General features: G+C 32.5%; 1 long non-coding RNA gene across 1 annotated transcript; it reads right to left on the minus strand.

The window, feature by feature from the left end:
- Positions 1 to 12,730: 12,730 nt before the first annotated feature.
- LOC128286649 (uncharacterized) lies at positions 12,731 to 13,566 on the minus strand. The gene is made up of 2 exons (XR_008277268.1): positions 13,515 to 13,566; positions 12,731 to 12,994 (listed from the first exon to the last, which is right to left on the minus strand). It is a non-coding gene; the product is annotated as an uncharacterized LOC128286649 (long non-coding RNA).
- Between the last annotated feature and the right edge of the window lie 2,636 nt (positions 13,567 to 16,202).

Genomic DNA, 16,202 nt, shown 5'->3' on the forward strand with positions numbered 1-16,202 from the left:
TTTATATAAAATAAATACATTACAACATAAGCTCAATTCCTACCTAATCTTGACAATTGTCTGACATGATAGTTTCGCTGCGGGCATTTACTCCGATTATGACCAGCTAACCTGCATAATCCACAACGCGTACTGTCAGATTTCTCCCTAATGTCCATTTCATTACGGATTCTGGTTGATTGCAGACGACCTCTCGGATTCCTACGTAGCCCTTTGTCTGGGACAAGTTTGAAAGTCGTTGGAGGCACTTCCCATGTAGACAGGTCGGCCAGGACAGGGAACTCATTTTCCCATACACGTAACATGCGATTGAGTGTGTACACATCATTGACAAATTGTTCAACATTAAGGTTCACTTTAGCACATGCTGCCACGACATGCGCACACGGATAATGAAGTGTTTGGAATCTCCTGCAATCGCATTATCTATTCCAGAGATCAACTTCATAGGACCTAGGTGGTATACTGGGTTGACAACCAATGGTCTCCGTAACTCGAAACGTTTCAAGGCGTCGTGAATATATTTCTATATTCATCGACCTCACCATCTGACGGTTTGCAACCATTGCATCCCTGACATCTTTGAAAAACACGTGTCCCGCCTCAATCTGGTTAACTTGTTGCTGACCCATTCTTGGCATCAAGGTAGCCAACCTGTAGAATGTAGCTGTAACACTCCTAACCCGTATCCGTTGCCGGAATAAGGTTATGAGGTATTACTTGACTGAACAAAACTTCTATAAGGTCAAAGATACTTACTAGACATAAATTATCAACAACGCAAACCTATCTCATTAATTTTCCATAAGAGCGCTTATAAATTTCCAAAATGACTCACTATCAAAACATAACCGAATATCTAATAACAAATTAACTACTATCAAGTTATAACTAAAACATTTCAACATATTAGTTCAATTATAAGGCTTCTCTAAACAAAATGAGTAAGCCATCTTCGCATGGCTATAAAGTATACAAAGTCAAAATATCATTCTACCTATAGTCTATCCTATACATGCCTTAAACCATGATGATATACAATCTTCTCAACTCACATAATGACTCGATAGTGTGATGATATCTCCGGCTCTTCCAACTCGAGCTAAAGTATAAACCTATAAGAAATGAAAAAGAGAACACGGAGTAAGCTTCAATGCTTAGTAAGTTTTAAGCAATGCAAACAATTAATTTACTTATAGATCGATTATTTCAAATTTTCAAGAAATCATTCCTAGATAATTGCCATTTTGGCCAAGTATCCATGAACATAATGCATTTTTTAGCAAATTCACCTCACTTGAATCTGAACTCAATTAAAACCAAATATTGAAATCACAAATAAGATCATAAGAACTCAAAAAGCATCTCATTAACTAGTTTTAACCATGTTTGCAACAAAATCACAAATTCACTACAAGCTGTCTTCCTAAGCAACAGTCACTAAAGTATTTATAACTGGAGGAAAGAAACTCCAAATCAAGTGCCGTTAATTTTCCCTGAAAATAGGCTCATATATCTTCCATCCATCAAATTTTTATAATTTTTAGTTTGACCAATCAATACCAGATTTTTATTGAAGTTTCCCCTATTTCACTGTTTGACTAATCTGACCACTCTTCACTACGAATCAATTTTCTCATTATAAAGAATTTGAAATATGTTATCGTTTATTTCATTTGAAACTAGACTCATTAAGAAGTATAAGAATATAAATTTTATCTTATAATCATCATTGTACAATTTACAATGATTTCCTAAATACAAAACAGGGGATTTCAAAGTCATTTTGACTCTATCTCACGCCACTTCGAATATCTCATTATCTAAAATTCTTTTGTTTACATGGTTTCTTTTATAAGAAACTAGACTAATTAAGCTTTAATTACATAATTTATTTAAATTCTAATTCAATTTCCATAATTTATGGTGATTTTCCAAAATCACGCTACTGTTGCTGTCCCAAGCAGATTTATTACAAATTTGCTCTTTCACACATTCCTTGCATTCAAATTATCTAAACATGTATATCATGTCATTCAAGATCGAACTCATATAACATAGGCATTAAAATGCTTCACTATTAGCTTTAGTTCAATTGAAACGAATAAAATACAATATCATATTCACATTTAATTTTCCATGATCGTAATCACCTAAAAATAAAATCATATACTTCCACAAACCTTTCCACAAGGACCAAGTGTTTATATTTGAATATAAACATAGAATCACTTCACATAACTTCACACATTTACAAAATATATCACGATCACATTTATAGTCATAACACTTATTCACAGATGCATCACTTTATATATTTATAATTTAATTCAAATCAAAATCGCATACGAGTACATGATACATACCTGGCCAACTTAATATGTAATGCACTTTCAATTTGTCAACATAGTGTAGGATCTTGTAATTGTATACTTTTATCAAATTCATCGGCACTTGGCCTGCTAGGTATAAAACCCAAAATTATATTACCATCACAAAGCCTGCGGGACTTTAGCTCGAATACATTTCCAGCACGAAGCCTGCGGGACTTTAGCCCGGATACATTTCCAGCATGAAGCCTGCGATACATTTCCAACATGAAGCCTGCGGGACTTTAGCCCTGATACATTTCCAACACGAAGCCTGCGGGACTTTAGCCCGGATACATTTCCAGCATGAAGCCTGCGGGACTTTAGCCCGGATACATTTCTAGTGTCTTGCATATTTATTCACATGTAAACACATTTCACATAACATATCACATTAGCAATTCAATTGCTTCATTCGAATATAAGCGCAAAATGTACACTTACCCTTTAACTTTCGGTTCAATAATCATACACAAGGAACACATAATCTTTTCACTATCCCAGTTTCACTTTTAATAACCATTCGGCTATAGGCCATATTCACAAATTATTTCACACACAACCTCGATCAAGTAGGAACAATAGTCACAATTCATCTATTATACAAATATCCCATTCTTTGACTTTGTTTCATAATAGCTATTCGGTAACCACATATATACCATTCAATTCATATTCGACTTTACACAAACAAGTACAATAAAATTGTATACACATATTACACACTTTCACATCATCACTTAATAGTCATTCGGCCACATTATATACATAAATCATCCATTTCATATTCGGCTTTATAGCCTAAATACAATATACTTATTGCAAATCGAACTTGTAAAGGTCAAATAATTACTTATCATTTTATATAATCTTAAGCGCGCAGCAAATCAAATTTAATTACTTAAGGACTTACCTCGGACAACGATAATCGGAACGAGACGACTAATCGACCACTTTGATTTTTCCCCCGATCCAAATCCGAATTCCACTTTTTCCAATCTAATTAATATCAAAATTAACTCACTTATTCAACATTTCATTAAATTTTATCTAAAGACACATAATTTGGGCATTCTGCATTTTATCCCCTAACATTTCACATTTTTACAATTTAATCCCTATTTCAAAATAACACAAATTACTCAAAATTTCATCAAACCCCTGTTAGGCCGAATTTACCTTAGGTCTCTAGCAACCCATATCTTTTATTTATTTCACGTTTGACCCTCAATTTACAAATTTCTAAATTTAGTCCTTAATACACATTTTATCAAAAAATCACTTAATTAAACATGAAAATCAAACATCAAAGATTTATTAATCATCATCAAACAACAATTTCATCACATAATAAACAATGGAAAATCTCAAATTCTTCATTAAATCCAAAAATTAAGGCATGGGTTTACTAGTACTCAAGCAACGATTTCAAAAACGTAAAATTATAAAAACCAAGTAAAACACATACCGAAATAAGCTTTCAAAGTGACGAATATTCAAAGCTTCCAAACTCATCTTTTTCTTTTCACATTCGGCTATGGAGAAAGATGATAGCATAAAAAGACCAAAACACATGGCTTTTGATTTATTTAATTAATTTTTTTTAACATTTTACCATTTTACCATTAAAATAAATTCATATATACACAAATGCCAAACCAAATATCATCCACTATCTTATAATGGGCTATTTACCATTTAAGGCCATCATATTAAAAAGCCAAGGCCAATTGACACCTTTAACTAATAGCATGCAACTTTTACGTTTTACACGATTTAGTCCTTTTTATTAAATCAAGCACACAACGATAAAATTTTCGTACGAAAATTTCACACATATCAATTCACATACTTTAAACACAGAAAATAATATTAAAATATTTTTTTACTCGGATTCGTGGTCCCGAAACCACTGTTCTTACTATGGTCTAAACTAGACTGTTACAACTCTCCCCCCTTAGGGATTTTCGTTCCCTAAAATCTTACCGAAAAGTAGATAAAAGATTTGTTTCCAAATAGTATATTTCAAATTCACGCAGGGCTACCCATTTCATATCTATTAAATCTCACGACTAAGATTTTAATCTGTCTTCCGCTATACATCATATTAAACCAAAATTGTTTATAACTGTACTGAATTACTTTCATTTTCTACTTTATTTCGCTGATGATATTAATCTCATGAATCAATTATTTACAAAGCTCGATCCTGAACAACAGAGTTAGATAACTACCACATACAATACCTCATACAATATCACTTTTATACTCACCTGATAATTTGTCAAATAGCAACAATTTTTCTTAGTTACTTTCAAACTTTCAAACATAAGAATAAACAAATATTTCAAGAATTTTCAAAACAACCCTGTACTCATAGCTTACTGTAGTTTCTCCCAGATTTACCATATAAATTTTAGATTTCAATCTAAAACAATGATAACTAGCATCATGTGCAAACTGACAGTCTCTGAAACAAATAACTCACCTGATTTATCAAAAGAGAAATCTATGTGTACGGAAAGACTTATTCAGACAGTTAACAATGATTCAAATAACATCTATCTTTTTCAATGATAAGAGATAATCCTGATACACAATTCATCAAAATTCTATTTCACCATTATTCAGATGTTAAAGCATGTTAAGTAGTCTTGAAGACGCTTAATAGTTAACTTTAACCTGTTGAAATTTCAGACATTTAAATGCGAGGTCAGAAATATTACGTTTTATACCTATTATCAATACCACTTTCTCATATTATCGTGCCTCTTATTACTCCTGTATAAACAGTCTAATTGACACTATGAGCCTTTTGGAACAATGGTTATACAATCTCAGACTTCTTGGTTTATACATTCTATTTCAAAGCAACAAGCAATCATCACTTTCACATTTGAAATTCTAAATCAAAAATCAATTTAAGTTGAACCTCTTTCTAACTTATAACTTGATAACACCTTTCTAAGCTTCACGAATTCACTTAGTGCATTAATTTAATTTCTAATCCAGCTAACATATAATCATCCATTGGTAAGATCAATCACGTATTCATCGCTCGTAGAGCACACCAAAGTTTCTTATTCAGATCATTTGAAACTAAAATCATTTCTCTCAGATAATATCATTATCTCACTATTTAACTCTTTAATCTTTCTTTGCAAACTCGTTCTATTTCATTTCATTGAAACCTTATAATGATATCACTTGGTAAGGGGTGAGGTTGTTAAGCCTCGAAAAGGAGTTTCATATTGAATACAGATAAATTCATCACTCAACATCATAGTATTACACACCTTGATTCAAACACTTCATTCAAACATTTCAACTTTTCATCTTGTTACAAACACATTTTCACATATCTCAGTTTCACATGCAACTTTATTTCATGCGAGTATTAACAAAACATAAGTGAATTTATCACGATTCAAACTTTCATTTCTATTACTCAAATTACCAAATAATTTCTTATGAAATTTCCACATTTAGTCTTGATCATTTGTCAGTATTTATCCCATTGAAAAACATCTTACGGTTTTGAGTACGTCGCTTACTTGATGCCATAGTCCACCTATGGTCTTATACTAACTTTGCTCTGCCCATGTTGATGCCTATTTCCGATAGGTCTTACACTAGCTCATCTGTCTCATGTATTGCCATGGTCCAACCATGGTCTTTTCCATCAATTCATTATTGAACGATCGTACTCATTCCCTACGTTCTATCCAATTTGATCTTTCATTACCATTTACTTTATACAATCTCATACATCTCTTTACACTGATGCAAACATATCATAAAATTCTTTTCATACCTTTTCAATTCCATCATATCACATATATATTACAATCAGTTCAATATCAATTTCAGATCAATTAATAATAACTCAGTTGGAACACATTATTACCTGAGCAAAACAATTTATAAGAGCCGGGAGACCTCACACTATCACACTTTACTTACGGCATGTATAGCTAGACTCTTACACTTGCTATGTTATTCCGAGAACCGACTAAACCATAGCTCGATACCACTAAATGTAACACTCTAACCCGTATCCGTTCTTAGGAATAAGGTTATGAGGTATTACTTGACTGAACAAAACTTCTATAAGGTCAAAGATACTTACCAGACATAAATTATCAACAATGCAAACCTATCTCATTGATTTTCCATAAGAGCTCTTATAAATTTCCAAAATGACTCACTATCAAAATATAACCGAATATCTAATAACAAATTAACTACTATCAAGTTATAACTAAAACATTTCAACATATTAGTTCAATTATAAGGCTTCTTCTAAACAAAATGAGCAAGCCATCTTCGCATGGCTATAAAGTATACAAAGTCGAAATATCATTCTACCTATAGTCTATCCTATACATGCCTTAAACCATGATGATATACAATCTTCTCAACTCACATAATGACTCGATAGTGTGATGATATCTCCGGCTCTTCCAACTCGAGCTAAAGTATAAACCTATAAGAAATGGAAAAGAGAACACGGAGTAAGCTTCAATGCTTAGTAAGTTTTAAGCAATGCAAACAATTAATTTACTTATAGATCGATTATTTCAAATTTTCAAGAAATCATTCCTAGATAATTGCCATTTTGGCCAAGTATCCATGAACATAATGCATTTTTTAACAAATTCACCTCACTTGAATCTGAACTCAATTAAAACCAAATATTGAAATCACAAATAAGATTATAAGAACTCAAAAAGCATCTCATTAACTAGTTTTAACCATGTTTGCAACAAAATCACAAATTCACTACAAGCTGTCTTCCTAAGCAACAGTCACTAAAGTATTTATAACTGGAGCTAAGAAACTACAAATCAAGTGCCGTTAATTTTCCCTGAAAATAGGCTCATATATCTTCCATCCATAAAATTTTTAGAATTTTTGGTTTGACCAATCAATACCAGATTTTTATTGAAGTTTCCCTGTTTCCTTTGTTTGACTAATCGACCACTCTTCACTACTGAATCAATTTTCTCATTATACAGAATTGAAATATGTTATCGTTTATTTCATTTGAAACTATACTCATTAAAGAGTCTAAGAATATAAATTTTATCTTATAATCATCATTGTAAAATTTACAATGATTTTCTAAAAACAAAATAGGGGATTTCAAAGTCATTTTGACTCTATCTCACGCCACTTCAAATATATCATTATCTACAATTCTTTTGTTTACATGGTTTCTTTTATAAGAAACTAGACTAATTAAGCTTTAATTACATAATTTATTCAGCTTCTAATTCAATTTCCACAATTTATGGTGATTTTCCAAAATTACGCTACTGTTGCTGTCCCAAGCAGATTTATTACAAATTTGCTCTTTCACACATTTCTTGCATTCAAATTATTTAAACATGTATATCATGTCATTCAAGATCGAACTCATATAACATAGGTATTAAAATGCTTCACTATCAGCTTTAGTTCAATTGAAACGAATAAAATACAATATCATATTCACATTTAATTTTCCATGATCGTAATCATCTAAAAATAAAATCATATACTTCCACAAACCTTTCAACAAGGACCAAGTGTTTATATTTGAAGATAAACATGGAATCACTTCACATAACTTCACACATTTACCGAATATATCACGATCACATTTATAGTCATAACACTTATTCACAGATGCATCACTTTATATATTTATAATTTAATTCAAATCAAAATCGCATACGAGTACATGATACATACCTAGCCAACTTAATATGTAATGCACTTTCAATTTGTCAACCTAGTGTAGGATCTTGTAATTGTATAATTTTATCAAATTCATCGGCACTTGGCCTGCTAGGTATAAATCCCGAAATTATATTACCAGCACAAAGCCTGCGGGACTTTAGCTCGGATACATTTCCAGCACGAAGCCTGCGGGACTTTATCCCGGATACATTTCCAGCACGAAGCCTGCGGGACTTTAGCCCGGATACATTTCCAACATGAAGCCTACGATGCATTTCCAACATGAAGCCTACGGGACTTTAGCCCGGATACATTTCCAGCACGAAGCCTGCGGGACTTTAGCCCGGATACATTTCCAACATGAAGCCTGCGGGACTTTAGCCCGGATACATTTCCAACACGAAGCCTGCGGGACTTTAGCCCGGATACATTTTCAACACGAAGCCTGCGGGACTTTAGCAGGATACATTTCAAAGACGAAGCTGCGGGACTTTAGCAGGATACATTTCAAAGAAGTGCGGGACTTTAGCCGGATACATTTCTAGTGTCTTGCATATTTATTCACATGTAAACACATTTCACATAACATATCACATTAGCAATTCAATTGCTTCATTCGAATATAAGCGCAAAATGTAAACCTACCCTTTAACTTTCGGTTCAATAATCATACACAAGGAACACATAATCTTTTCACTATCCCAGTTTCACTTTTAATAACCATTCGGCTATAGGCCATATTCACAAATTATTTCACACACAACCTCGATCAAGTAGGAACAATAGTCACAATTCATCTATTATACAAATATCCCATTCTTTGACTTTGTTTCATAATAGCTATTCGGTCACCACATATATACCATTCAATTCACATTCGACTTTATACAAACAAGTACAATAAAATTGTCTACACATATTACACACTTTCACATCATCACTTAATAATCATTCGGCCACATTATATACATAAATCATCCATTTCATATTCGGCTTTATAGCCTAAATACAATATACTTATTGCAAATCGAACTTGTAAAGGTCAAATAATTACTTAACATTTTATATAATCTTAAGTGCGCAGCAAATCAAATTTAATTACTTAAGGACTTACCTCGGACAACGATAATCGGAATGAGACGACTAGTCAACCACTTTGATTTTTCCCCCGATCCAAATCTGAATTCCACTTTTGCCAATCTAATTAATATCAAAATTAACTCAGTTATTCAACATTTCATTAAATTTTATCTAAAGACACATAATTTGGGCATTTTGCATTTTATCCCCTAACATTTCACATTTTTACAATTTAATCCCTATTTCAAAATAACACAAATTACTCAAAATTTCATCAAACCCCTGTTAGGCCGAATTTACCTTAGGTCTCTAGCAACCCATATCTTTTATTTATTTCACGTTTTGACCCCTCAATTTACAAATTTCTAAATTTAGTCCTTAATACACATTTTTATCAAAAAAAAAATCACTTAATTAAACATGAAAATCAAACATCAAAGATTTATTAATCATCATCAAACAACAATTTCATCACATAATAAACAATGGAAAATCTCAAATTCTTCATTAAATCCAAAAATTAAGGCATGGGTTTACTAGTACTCGAAGCAACAATCTAAAAAACGTAAAAATTATAAAAAATCAAGTAAAACACATACCCGGAATAAGCTTTCAAAGTGCCGAATATTCAAAGCTTCCAAACTCATCTTTTTCTTTTCACATTCGGCTATGGAGAAAGATGATAGCATAAAAAGACCAAAACACATGGCTTTTGATTTATTTAATTAAACTTTTTTTTAACATTTTACCATTTTACCATTAAAATAAATTCATATATACACAAATGCCAAACCAAATATCATCCACTATCTTATAAATGGGATATTTACCATTTAAGGCCATCATATTAAAAAGCCAAGGCCAATTGACACCTTTAACTAATAGCATGCAACTTTTACGTTTTACGTGATTTAGTCCTTTTTATTAAATCAAGCACACAACGCTAAAATTTTCGTACGAAAATTTCACACATATCAATTCACATACTTTAAACATAGAAAATAATATTAAAATATTTTTTTTACTCGGATTCGTGGTCCCGAAACCACTGTTCTTACTAGGGTCTAAACTAGACTGTTACAGTAGCCGAGAAGACTGTTGAAATCGAAAGATGTCGTGTTTTCAACAACACAACATTGACCCCCTCCACTAAGTTTGTGGTCATTTGACCATAACGAAAGCCCTCGTCAAAACTTTAAGCCTATTGCCACGGCTCCATAGTACCCAACCACTGTGAGAAAGATGTATTCATTTGACCTTCCATGTCACTCTCAAGTCGAGTCATTCTTTGGCGAAAAATGTGTGGCTTTAGCTCGTACGCTGTATATGTATTAAGAAAAGATAAGTTACATTATTGCCCTAAAACATTAAAACTTATATTGAAAAGATAAGGCAATCATTTACCCATTTTCAAAATTGTCTCTTCCAGTCTATATTCTTATAATCTCAATGGAAGTTAGCCGCGATGTGACGGATGCAGTAAATGGATCTCCATGGTACACCAAAACGTCTAATGGCAGTAATTAATCCTTTCCATCTATCAAAGATAATGAAAATATTATCATTGCTAATAACATACCTCCGCAGGTTGGTAAGGAAGAATTCCCACGATTCCATATTCTCTTTATCTACAATGGAAAATGCTATCGGGAGCACATTCCTGTTGCCGTCTTGAGCAACTGCAAGAAGTAAGATCTGTGTATATTTTCCATATAGCCAGGTCCCATCCACTTGCACAAATGGCTTGCAGTGGGGAAATGCGCGCACACATGGATCAAATGTCCAGAACATCCGATGGAAAATTCTTTTTCACGGCTGTAGTTGGTTATCCGGGCCGTAATAAGGTCGTGTCTGTAACTCAATGACAGTCCCCGGTACATACTCTTGCATAGCGGCTATCCATCCTTGTAGCTCGTTATATGACGCATTGAAATCCCCATACAATTGCTCCATTGCCATCTGTTTTGTTATCCATGCCTTTCGATATGATACTCGATACTAAAATTGTGCCTGCATTTCGGCAATCAGTACCGAAACTTTAATGGTCGACATGTCCTTCACCATTGGCATGATACATGTACAGATAGTTTTAGAATCAAGTTTTCGGTAATCTTCTGTCATACGTGTTGATGTGCATGTGTGAGGCCCAAAAAATTTGCGTATCTCCCATATCTGCGAATTTTGAATAAATGCAGCTCATACCCGCCAATTGCAGCCTTCCGCCGACTTCCAACACTCCCCAATATATAATGTCGGTTTAGACACTGCAACTTTGTAATCTACTGATATATTCATGCTATGCCGCTTAATAGCAAATACGCACTCTTCTTTACTTTGGAATCTCTGGCTGACGAATAACTCCTCAGGATCAGAATTTACGGCCAGTAAGTGAGCAGGAAGTATTTCTGTAACACCCCTTACCCGTACCTGAGGCCGGGATAGGGTACGAGGCGTTACCGGACAAATATACAAACATTAAACTAAAATACGGGCCATAAAATTTCATTCATATTTCAAAACATTCATTCACTTACACATAGTCCCTTATTTGAGTCTACGAAGCCCAAAATATTCTTTAGAAAGGGTTCGGGACTAAATCGAGAACTTATGAAAATCTTGAAAATTTCATGCTTTAAGGCTCTACACGCCCGTGTCCCAAAGTCGTGTTCCATACACGGATGAGACACATGGTCGTGTTTCTGCCTGTGTGGAATATACCTAGGCTATTTTCCAAGCTTTGGTCAACCTTAATCTCTTACACACTTATACAAAATCAAAAGCATATAACATGGTATTCATTTAATGATTAAATATTCTCAATTAAACCACAAACATAGCATTTGTATGTCATCATACATGTGTCTCTCATACTCATTTTACCTTGTTTATTATTGTAATGTCCTCCTACCCGAGACCGTCGCCGGAGTCGAGCAGGAGACATTACAAAACTTATTTTAGCACTTAAACAGTTTTCGTAGTAAATTATCCATCTACGTCACGGTCGCTAAAAAAATCATATCTTGAGTTACGAAACTCGAAATCTAATTCCGTAAATTTTCCCTGAAACGAGACTCATATATCTACTTACTAATTTTTTTATAGAATTTTTGGTCAAACTAATTAGTACAGTTTATTAGAAAAAGTCTCCCCTGTTTTAGGGTTTGGCTACTCTGACCCTTGTGCACTTTGAATCAAATTTCTTCCTGTACAGAAATCCAATGACTATGAAATTTGTTTCAATTAAAAATAGACTCAATAAAGAATCCATACAAATAAAATTTGAGTCCTAATTCTTAATACACAATTTATGGTAAATTTCTAAATTCAAAATAGGGAATCCAGAAATTGTTCTAACCCTATTTCACCAAAACGTAAATATCTCATAAAATACAACTCTTTTACCTATTTTATTTCTTCCATATAAAAATAGATTCATTAAGCTTCAATTAAAATTTTATTCATTATCTAATTCACTTTATACTATTTTTGGTATATTTTCAAAGTTGGACTACCGCTCTTGTCCAAATCTGTTTTAGTATAAAATGTTGATAACTAAGTTTATAACATCTTCATTTCTTCTCTCTACAATATTTACCAACACTTCCTCTTATTACTCTTCACTAACATATCAAAACATACCATACTTAAGGTTTTGGTAACATTTACAAAACATACCAAAATATCACTTAACAACTTAGATACTTTGAAAATGACCAAAAGACATCCTAGGTACAATGCCATTTTCCAAAAAGATAGAAACTTCACCAATTTGAGTTTGGGGATTGGCTTGTATGCTGAGTCCTTATACTTTCGTACCTAGCCTGTGCACGGAAACAAACCGTACGCTGAGAATACTCTCAGTGGTATTTCTATAAACAATAGCTTAATCAACTTTAAAACATGGTAATTCAAACACATTATTGCTATTATTCAATATCAATCAGTACTTTAATAACATTTACTTTATTTACCCTTATTAACATAACTCGAACACTGACGGATACACGGATCCAACCCACACTCTAGGATAAGCACATAGTGCTTCATCGGAATAAATCCGGAACTTTAACATTATTGTACACAAAGTACTTCATCGAAACAAATCCAGAACTTTAACAGTAGTCGACGCATAGTGTCTCATTGACTCAATGTCGGAATATCCCAATACTTCCAATTCCTATGACATGTCAGTTATATCCGACTAGCCCGACACTGTTAATAGGGTATTCAAAATCACATTCATTTCAATATGGTAAAAATACTTACCTCATTCACATTTTCATACAATATAAATATCAAATATAGCAATAACGATTAAGCTCGGTTTATAGAAATACAAACCACTATTTATCGAATTTAATCGATATCTTCGTTCACTTTCTCTTTTCCCTTCTTTGATGCCGTATCCGGTGCTACCTTTTCTACTAACAATCATACAATTAAAAACCATCAATATATTAATTCATAAAACACATTTTCACTTTCTACCAAACTTTTACAAAAATTCCAATTTCATCCTTTTTCCATTACTAATATTTTTTTTCTTTAACTTAAGCTTCATATTCTCTTTTAATCAACTCATTAACAATTTCTAACTCATAAAATTCATTATAAAACATAAATTTTGAGCTCTATTCAACTTAGCCCCTATTTAAACCTAACTTAGAAATTCCTTTAACTAATCACTTCTAACTTCAATTTCTATCAATTTAACCCATAAAACCTCAATTTATTCAACTAAATCAATATCTAAAAATTCTCTATTTTTCTTCATTTTAACCTCATACATGTAGAACTTTGAATTAGGCATCCATAAACATAAAAATCATAGGAAAATGAGCTAAAACAACTTACCAATCAAACTTTAGGGCCTTAATCCTGAAATTTCCCTTTTTTTATTTCTTTCTTTCTTTTCTTCTTTCTTTCTCACGTTTGCTCTTTGTTAGTCTTTCTATCTTTCTTTCTTTCTTTCTTTCTTTCTCACGTTTGCTCTCTGTAACTTTTCTATTCTTTACTCATTATTCTTTATTCATTATACTATATTATATTATTATTAACCTATAATAAATATAAAACTAACATGTGTAATAGCTATAACATAAAATATCTTATAGCTATTACACATATATACCAACTATTACACACGTTATTCAATATTAACACACACATGGCACTTAGGGTCTAATTACTAGATTAGTCCCTTTTACTTCTTTAATCTATAATTAAACTTTTATTCCTTATGCAATTTAATCCTTTAAACTAAATTCAAGCTACTTCACTTAATTAAACACTAAATAACCATTCAACTATAATTCATAAATATTTCTAATAAATATTCATGAATAAATTTCACGGAAACAGTACTCAAGACTCAATTTTCGATACTGTAACTTTCGGTTCATTACAATTATAGTACCACTTATACATTTATACCAAGATTATCATCTTACCAAATATCTTCAGCTTAATCATCAAGCATTCATATTTAAAACTAGATCATATCTTTATAAAATACCACAATTCAGATCATAAAATAACATGTTTGCTGAAACATTTCAATTCAACTCCATACCCAACAAGCATTACATTGAGACTAGTCATATATATATATATACATGTCATGATACATATCATTCTCTTTCTGTTTTCTTATAAACACATATCATTTATTTCATTATATCAATATTTCATATACCATAGTTTCCATGTATTCCACATATATTTATTTTCCTCCTCCTCATTTCCATTCCACATCCTTAATGTATATAGCATTCTTGTAAGTACGATTTCACAATTTACTAATATATGATCACATCAAACTGTCCACACGAGTCATAGTCACTTACTTATTTATAATTCGAGCTACAGAGCTTCAAATTAAGATCTGTAAATTTCCCCTGAAACTAGACTAACATATATTTCCACCATAAAATTTTCATAATTTTTGGTTCAACCAATTAGTACAGTTTATTCATTAAAATTTCACCTGTTTCACTTTCTGACAGTTCTGACCTCTCTTCACTAAAAATTAATTATCTCACAGTACAGAACTCGGATAATGTTCTTGTTGATTTATCTTGAAAATAGACTCATTAGAGATTTTAAAAATATAAGTTTAACCCTCTAATTATTTTTATCCAAATTATTTTAATTTTCCAAAGTCAGAACAGGGGATCACGTAATCATTCTGAACCAGTCTCACAAAAACATAAATATCTCAAAATATAGGACTCCTTTTCTTACTTTGTTTCTTTTATATGTAAATAGAGGCATTAAGATTTAATTTTATATCTCATTCAGTCTCTGATTCAATTTCTACTATTTTTGGTGATTTTTCAAAATCACATCACTGCTACTATCCAAAACAGTTTTATTGCTAATTCACTCTTTCACACTTTCTTTGTATTAACCTCATTTTAACATACATATCACAAATCATTTTCACCACATTTCATACATCACAAGTAGAGGCCCATGATCACAAGGTCACCATGAAATCATCCTCATGTATAACTTACTTGTTTATAACCTTACCACATCCTGGTCACTTAATGAACACATCATTCACATAACCAAGTTCCTGCACTTATTCATCACAAAACTCACAAAACAATACATAGAGAGTCTCCCGTTGAACACTTCGGATCTATCCTCGATACTTGGTGGTTTTAGCACATAGCTCCACCCATCATATAGTTCGGCTCTCTTGTACACATGGTGAACACTCAGTACCACCCATGTGACCTAGCCAATTTATCTCGTAGCTCTCTTGTCTACATGGTGTCCTTCACCTGGAACCACGCATGCGACCTAGCTACATATATTCCGTAGCTCTCTTGTCTACATGGTGTACACATAGTATCACCCATGTGACCTAGCTACATAATAATATCTTGTAGCTCTCTTGTACACATAATGTGCACCCAACACCATACATGTGACCTAGCTACATACTATCTGTATCATCCAATCTTTCCAAAGGTTCAACCGGGATTTCTCTCTCTTTTCCAACAATTTCACTAATCAAGT

Source organism: Gossypium arboreum, chromosome 13 (genome assembly GCF_025698485.1).
Source record: "Gossypium arboreum isolate Shixiya-1 chromosome 13, ASM2569848v2, whole genome shotgun sequence".
In the NCBI taxonomy this organism is placed as follows: domain Eukaryota; kingdom Viridiplantae; phylum Streptophyta; class Magnoliopsida; order Malvales; family Malvaceae; genus Gossypium; species Gossypium arboreum.